The sequence below is a fragment of the Diuraphis noxia genome, unplaced genomic scaffold, assembly GCF_037042655.1.
Source record: "Diuraphis noxia isolate RWA-SAM2 unplaced genomic scaffold, SU_Dnox_SAM2 contig0003, whole genome shotgun sequence".
Classification (NCBI taxonomy): Eukaryota; Metazoa; Arthropoda; class Insecta; order Hemiptera; family Aphididae; genus Diuraphis; species Diuraphis noxia.
The window spans coordinates 58,899,766-58,908,012 of record NW_028301713.1 but is presented as its reverse complement, the minus strand read 5'-3'; the positions used below and the strand labels follow the sequence as shown (position 1 = coordinate 58,908,012).

At 28.1% G+C, this 8,247-nt stretch overlaps 1 long non-coding RNA gene across 1 annotated transcript; it reads left to right on the top strand.

The window, feature by feature from the left end:
- The first annotated feature begins 22 nt into the window (after positions 1–22).
- On the top strand, positions 23–4,818 carry LOC149057598 (uncharacterized). The gene is made up of 2 exons (XR_016191070.1): positions 23–913; positions 4,432–4,818. It is a non-coding gene; the product is annotated as an uncharacterized LOC149057598 (long non-coding RNA).
- Positions 4,819–8,247: the final 3,429 nt, after the last annotated feature.

Below are 8,247 nucleotides of genomic sequence, written 5' to 3'. Positions count from 1 at the left end.
AACGTCGCTAACGCAGTAACTCTACACCGGTGAAAAAGCGTAACGGTAACGGTCGTTTAAACATTAAACCCTCTCGTTGGTTATATTATTTTTTTTATGGTTCCCTATTAGTACATTCAAAAAAAATTTTTACCGTCGTGGTCTCGCTTACCCCTCTCGACTTCATCCATAATATCCAGCGCAACCGTCGAACGTTTTATGTTTTCGATGATCGGTTTACAATTTTACATTTTTATATACTTATCTGTTCCCACCGAATACATTTTAAGTATATGGTTTGCCGATCTAAACACCGAATAACCGATTACCGAACGCGATGAGATATTTCGCGAAACTTTTTTATGTAAATCCCGTCCGACCTAGAATATATTGCATTTGAATTAAATAAAAAATATTAAAAATATTGATATTCATTATAATTATAAGAAGTTATGAGTGGACACCGATCAATAAGAATAAATAGTTATCAACAATATCAACCTATTATAGGTAATCTACAAACTACAACCCATCTACGATCTACCGATATGGCTTTATTATCTTTATGGTTAATCGTATCGCTGTATATCCTATAAATCCCATTACCTATATAGTTGAGCCTTGATGACTGTGATAGATAATAATAAAATGTAGATAGTAATAACGCAGTGCGATTACAATTTCGAGACCGTGGTACCACGGATTATATATTTTATATAATCTGTGGTGGAACAAAGTCATAAAGATATTTTGAAAGACCCTTGGTCCGTGTCAATATCACAATCATTAGGACGTGGATTAATTTTTTCGTGAAAATAAAATACGATTGTCCCATTATTCTATATGAGATGTATTTAGAACAAAATATAAAGTAACAAACGTTGCATATTTTGATATTTTCCCGCATCATCATTTTCACAATTTGTAATAACACGTGAGTTGCAGCTATCATGTTTAATTTATTTATTTCTAAACAAAAAGTTTTGTTAACTATATAAATATATAGGTACGAGTAGTATGACTTATTATATAGTATAATATAATATTTATATATTATATATTAGACCGATTAATGATGATTACGCGCCTTGCACATTATGTGGAATTATTGCACGCATGACACACAAAATACAGGACATGGACCAATTGCGCTGCACATATTTTAGGGTCATTGTACCATTTGTACCAAAAGGGCCTCTTATATTTTACGGTTAGTGTACCTGTGCTCTTTATGTTTTACTTAATATATTTCAAATAGAGCACATTTAACAAAAAATTAACAATTAATTCTTATATCGAGAAATACAAATCTGGGGAAATTAGCAGAAAAGAATTTTTAAAGATCGTGTGTTATCATTACTGTAAAAATGTTTAAATATGAATTATAATATTATTATGTACCTACCTATTAATACTCCCAAAAAATCATCTATGCGTTTATATATATTTTTATTATTTTTATAATTACGATTTAATTTTAAATAATTGACGATCAAACTTGTGACCGGTTAGTGTACCTATTAATTTATTTTTTTTTTGAATCAGCGTGTTATTATACCTTGTGGTAACTAAATTAATTATTTTATTGTAATTGCCATGGTTATACTTATGATTATATTCTCTTTTCCTCGTGGACCGTGGTAAACAAATATATTATTCTGTAAACTAACCAAATTATATTATTTTAAATTATAATGCCATGCTCAAATTAATATTTAAAAAATTATTATTATTCTTAAGACATGCAAAATATAAACATCAGGATTACCTTAAACTCAAAATCTTTTTACTTTATGATTTAACCACCTATATTCTCTTATTATTATTAATATTATTTTATTTTAGTTTTCATTAATTAAACTGTATAATGGCTATAAGTTCCACCGACTTAGGCTTAGGGTTAACACGCGGCTTATAAGTTATAGGTCATGAGTAAGTGCTCCTTGATTCATGAGTGGTAACTAGTGCAAAGGTAGTAAAATACTAGAAATCTCACAATGTAGTATTATGCATTAATACTCGCAAAAAAATCGGTTAGTAACTAACTAATAAGTTTTTTTTAGGTAATGTAAAATGTATAGAGCGCAATTGGTCTATCGACCTTAAAATTTTTTAAGCGCAATTGGTATGTCGGCCCTTAAATTTTTAGAGCGCAATTGGTATATCGATCCTAAAATGTTTTGAGCGCAATTGGTAAATAAAAAGGTCATTTTAAGCGCAATCGGTAAACTCCAAAAATACATACTAATAATATACATTCATAATGAATGATTCATATTATAAAAAAATATATGCATAAATCGTGTTCCATAAATATATTATATAATAATATTAATATATAGCCATATAGGGAGCATAATACCAACCATGATAGTTTTTTACTGAACTCCGTATCAGTGTCGCCGAACACGTATTTCAGGTAGTTCGATTGTACTACCTTTAAAATTGAGTGGGTGGGTAAAATAATAGAGTATACTTCCTAATCTTACTACTATAATTTTATTAAATCCAGGAATGTCATTAAATTATATGTTTATATTATTAGTTGAGTCTGTTGCTCAGTCGTTTGAAGGAATGCCTAATGGGTGGGTCAATCTAACTATTTGAACTGCCAGTTTCAATTTCATTCGGCGCCACTGCTCCGTATTTAAGAACAATTTATTCATAATACTTACAGCAGTAGTCTACGGAATACCTAATAATATGTTCTATCGTTTAACATTAACATAGGAAAACGGGAAATCGTAGTGATTAACACCCTGTATTAATGGTTTTATTTTACTTACCTACTTATTATCTATACATTTATTGTCTTAACACTAAACGTAATATGAAAAAACGTTTGAGCATTATGAAGTATTTGATTATTATAGTAGGTACCTACTACAGTAATACATTGTGAATGAATACAAAATATTTAAATGTACAATGTTGTAGCATCTATTACCTATACCATTATAATATAATATATATTATATATCATTTCTTTATACTGATAACACTGCCGTAATGAAACTAATCAACAAATCAACTGCATCATAATACACGTCACGTGCGACGTGCGGTAGGTGTACTTCAAAAAAAATACTAAAAAACTAATTTAATACCCGCATAAAGAGCATAATTATTACCATATAACTGCAAGCTGTTATAGTTTTATACTAAGAGCTAAAAAAAAAAAGAGCATAATAATATACAATATGTACTACACTACTACTGTCTGCTGTCACTGTACGAATAGCTCGTCATTCGTCAATGTGACATAATATACTCACATTGTAGGAATCGATATCGATCAACAGGTGTTAGAATTTTAGTGAAAAATAGAAATCGTTAATCCATTTCATACCATAACGGACCTATTAACTAAACTATTAATTCATAGATCCATGTTCAATATTATCGAAATGGCGAAATAAAAACATGTATTATTTTAGGTGTATTATAAATTATAATAATATTATAGATTTATTTATAACTTTCACAGTCTAAAACCAAAAAAAAAAAAATCATTCTATCTGATTAATTAATTAGTAATAACACTGAAATAAACAAGTATACGTAGTCATAGGTACTCATGCCTGTTTAATTAACGTACTGCAATATCTTTTGGAATTTAAACATATTTAGAAAAAAAATAAAAATAGGTTAGTTATTTACGATAAAAGTTATTATTTATTAAATACTTACCTCTTACAAGTAATTAAGAATATATTATATTCTGATAGGTAATTAGGTGATGAATGTGCGTAATGATGTGGTGTGATGATAAATTAACTGTTGTACCTACCTTTATGGCTTTAGGCCTTTACTTATAGGTAGTTGATATAATAAGTAAAATTATATTATAATAGCGGTATTAGTTTATGATCATAGATTAGGTACAATATAATGTATAAAACTATAAACTAAATTTTAGATTATATATATATCGAATTATATGTTATATTATAGTATATTATTTATAACATCATTACATCATTATGTGTTCATATACAGAGTGATTCATCGAGCATGATATATACTCATTTCACCATTTCACCATTTTGTCTTTAATAATGAATTATTCAAATTCTGATTTTAGAATTTTCAAGTTAGGTTAAGTTTGTATACTTAAGGATCATATTATTTTCAAATATTTAGATTTTTATACATTTAATAAATGTTGTGTAACGTTTGCATAGGAGTTAGGTAAGAAAATAATTACAACTCTAAATTGTGTACAAATTGGGTGAATAAAATATTTTGTCTTGATTGGATCGGGCATATAAAATTATGTTTGAATTGGGTTCCTTAACAATTATCGTAATAATAATATTATGTAGTTGTATATAGATGTATGTTCTTTACTCATCTAAACCATTAAATACAATCATGTTTAGAAAAATATGAGTAAATTAAATATTATAAACAATATAAACACAAATATTTTTTTTCTACTTTTTTCTACAGTATAATGGGAATGCGTTTTCGTATTGTTTTCACCCCATGTCGAACTTCCACGATCTGCCGCGTCGTAATTAATGTTCTGAGATGTACAGTGATGTAAGGTGGTTTTGGGGCGCACAAAAATCAGTATGCCAGCTATACAGGACGTGTTCGAAAAATTAAGCAATATTCAAACGAACAACGAATCGTCCAATTCTTCAGAAACGCCCTGTATCTATTATAGCCTATAGGTATGTATGTTTTACAGGAGCGTTAAAAAATATGAACGCTACTGAAATTATTAGTTTGGTATTAATATTTTATTAATGTTATCAAATTTTGTATAACTATATTATTACTGTCATTTGTATTACTTTCTTGTATTCAATATAAACCTACTCATTTATTTTATATACCAATGTATTCTTACATAGTACAATCTTTTCGTGTATATTAATTTATATTGTTGCACTTAGGTACAGCTGTTTTGTGCATAACATACAATTTTTGGAAATGGAGTTCTTTCTCCGTAAAAAAAAAAAAAATAATATTTGACGCTTAATAGAACAGCAATGTTGAGAATATAATACTAAAAAATATAATAAAAGATAAAATAATATTATGTCTTATATATAGGTACGCTCTGAATTAATCACGTTTGAGTCGTATAAACGCGCTAGAACTCGATAATAACGAGTTTACGACTGTTTAAAACGGTGTTTTAATCTTTACAAAATCACTAAATAAAAATCTGAATAGATTATATTTTATTATATATATCGTGTCACCACTATAACTGTGTGTGTCTGCGCCGCCACTTTCAATATTATCTTTTCTATGGTTTGCACGTCGAGCATATAATTTTCACTCTAGATGGCTTGATGCACGACAACTTACTGGTCACGGACAAACGTCTAGATGTCGCTGACGGTACGCATTCAGTAGGTAGTCACACGGTTAATAATAATATTTTCGGTAGATAATGATAATAATATTTTTATATTATCTACCCTGAGGCTACTTTTAGCTGCATTAGAGTAAATAGAGTCAAGATAGGACTGATGGGGGGGGGGGTGAGGTTATAGAGACCAAAAATTATTTTGCCAAGACCCCCAAATTAAGTTTTAACCGCAAGTAAATATAATTGTTTTCTACAATTTTGAAATGAAACACATTAAAAATTAATGAAAAAGTGTGGAGTGAGATGCAGGAGTGATTATTTTTCGGTGTTCTTGATTGCATCGTTCTAGACCAGGGATCGGCAACTGGCGGAAGGCAAAACTATGGACCCTATCAACACATTGTACTTCATTATGTTATTTTCTGTAATAGTATATTATTAATACAGACATTTATTTAATTTAATTTATCAAACTCAGATTATAGTTATATCATAATTCATTGAAAAATATTTTATCGGGCAGGTAATAATCGGTTAAATAATTTACTGTAATAAATATATATTTTTATTTTTTTCATACTTTTAATATTGTAATTTTTAATAGAAATTAATTGTAATAACTGAATAATTATTTTTATTTTTATACTGCTATTTTTAATATATAAAGATTTGAAAAAGATTTTTTTCACTGGACCTCATTGATTTATTATTTTAATATTTAGGACTCCAATAGAAATTACTTGCCGACTCCTGTTCTAGACTCTATAGAATAATCCATTTCAAGTACATTCTCGATCAATTAAGCACGCTAACAGATGCTTACTTTTAGATTCTATTATTAGCATATTCAAGTAAGTGATATTGTAGGTTTTCACATTTCACTCAATGTTTACCTGCCACCTGGATGCAATTAAATATAATACTGTTTTTATTAATCAGAGCCCATCATCTCAGATTTAAAAGAAGATTGGCCGATTTTTAGGTGGGCCAATTTTTCCACCTATCAAAAGTGTACCTATCGTACAATAATAATAGATACCTATATATAAGCATTCCTCTTTTAAATGATAACTGCAATCTGCAATTGTCGAAATGCTAAAAGTAAAATAGGACCAATGAATACTACTTTGTGGTTCTCAAAATGGCGCCTCTCACCTCTGACTGTAATTTTGTTTATGTTATATTCTGTATTATACCTTCTTTGGAAATGTCACTTGCCCATAGAAAAAAGGGAGACGACTAGACGAGAGTATAGGATTATGGGAGTATGAGACCCAAGAAGTATGTCATGCTGATATAATGATCAATTAACCACAAAAACGAATATTATCGTTTTCTATTATAGATTACAGTTACTGCCTTCTCGAAGCTTAGAAATATTTGTTAAAGAAATTATTGCGTTATTAGGTAACTAATAACTATGTAAATTTGATACTTAAACAAAAAATATTATAGGATATAAGTAGTTATAACACAGGGCTCTCCGATAATAGATATTGCGAATTTTCATCCATAGAAATTATATTCACCATAGCTACCTAAATAAGACAAATAGACCATAAGTCCAAAAATATCACACGTGAGACGATTTTATATACGATTATACCTATATAGGTATATAATATTAACTGTAATGAATTTTGTGATAAATGCGTTTGAATACATCATTGTTTCGACTTTTTAGAAAATATAATTTGGCAATTGGTCGTTAAAACGGTTTTAAACCTTTTTGGTGTATAAAAAAAAAAATAAAATGTAATTATATACGCGCACATTAACGTAAATTATGTTTACTTTTATTGCTTATTTACTGTGGAATTTTAATCTGTTTAGGAATAGGAAGGTACACTCGATTAACTTGTAAATCTGTAAAATCTTTATGTTTCATATAATATATTATATTATGTGTATGAAGTGTTTTCGGTATAAATAGTACTATCGCAGTAAAAACTAATATTCATTTTTATAAAATTATATTTTCCTAGAAGTTTTTGAATGCAGCATTTCTTAAGACTATCTATATATTAAACGATCTATTCAAGTGATTATAATATTTTAAAAATATTTTCAATTATTGATCCATTTCCATGCAATGTATAGCTACAGCTAATAGCTTTTTATAAACAAATCGTGTGTAGTTTTTGAAATGTCAATAATAAAATGCAATCTCAGCCCTACGTAGCATGAACCTAATACATACCTATAAAGAAATATAAAAAAAAATTTGCGTAGTTGTTATTATTGTACTATGGTACCTACCATGGTACTATAAAACTCCCTACCAGTATCATGATTCATGGCTAACATATTATTTTGTAAAAACATTTTTACATTGGAAAAAACTTAGGTATCACAAGTCAATCAAATCACAATAGTCCAACGTTTCAATTATTTACATTTTACAAGTATAAGTACATAAAAAAAATAAAAATACAATGCTTAAAAGAAAATATTTCAATGTGGCTGAGCCTCCTTAGACAGTTGAGACCCTTGTAGTTTCTCACAATTGTGATCGGTAATTTCGTCCAGCCATTGAACAACAATATATCATTAAAATAGCTGGTAGGAGTATTTTTTCAAATCCTTTTTACATAATAATGGTGAAATTATTTGATATTAAATATTTATATTTTACTTGATCTACTTGATATAATGCGTTTGTGTATGTAACACTAGACATGACATTAAAGTTTCTGAATAAAATATAATAATAATGATAAAAGAAATATATCATAATATGATAATAATAATTGCACTACTATATATATAATTTATTTATTCCATACCTACCCAATTTAAATGGTTATTAAAGAATATTTTAAACTTTAGGTAGGTATTTCATTTTAAGAAAATGCAGTTTCTGTCGAATGAAATATTATTATTATTGAAAAGATTTTATATTATATTTTACGATAAAGCAAAATTGACTAGAACTCGAC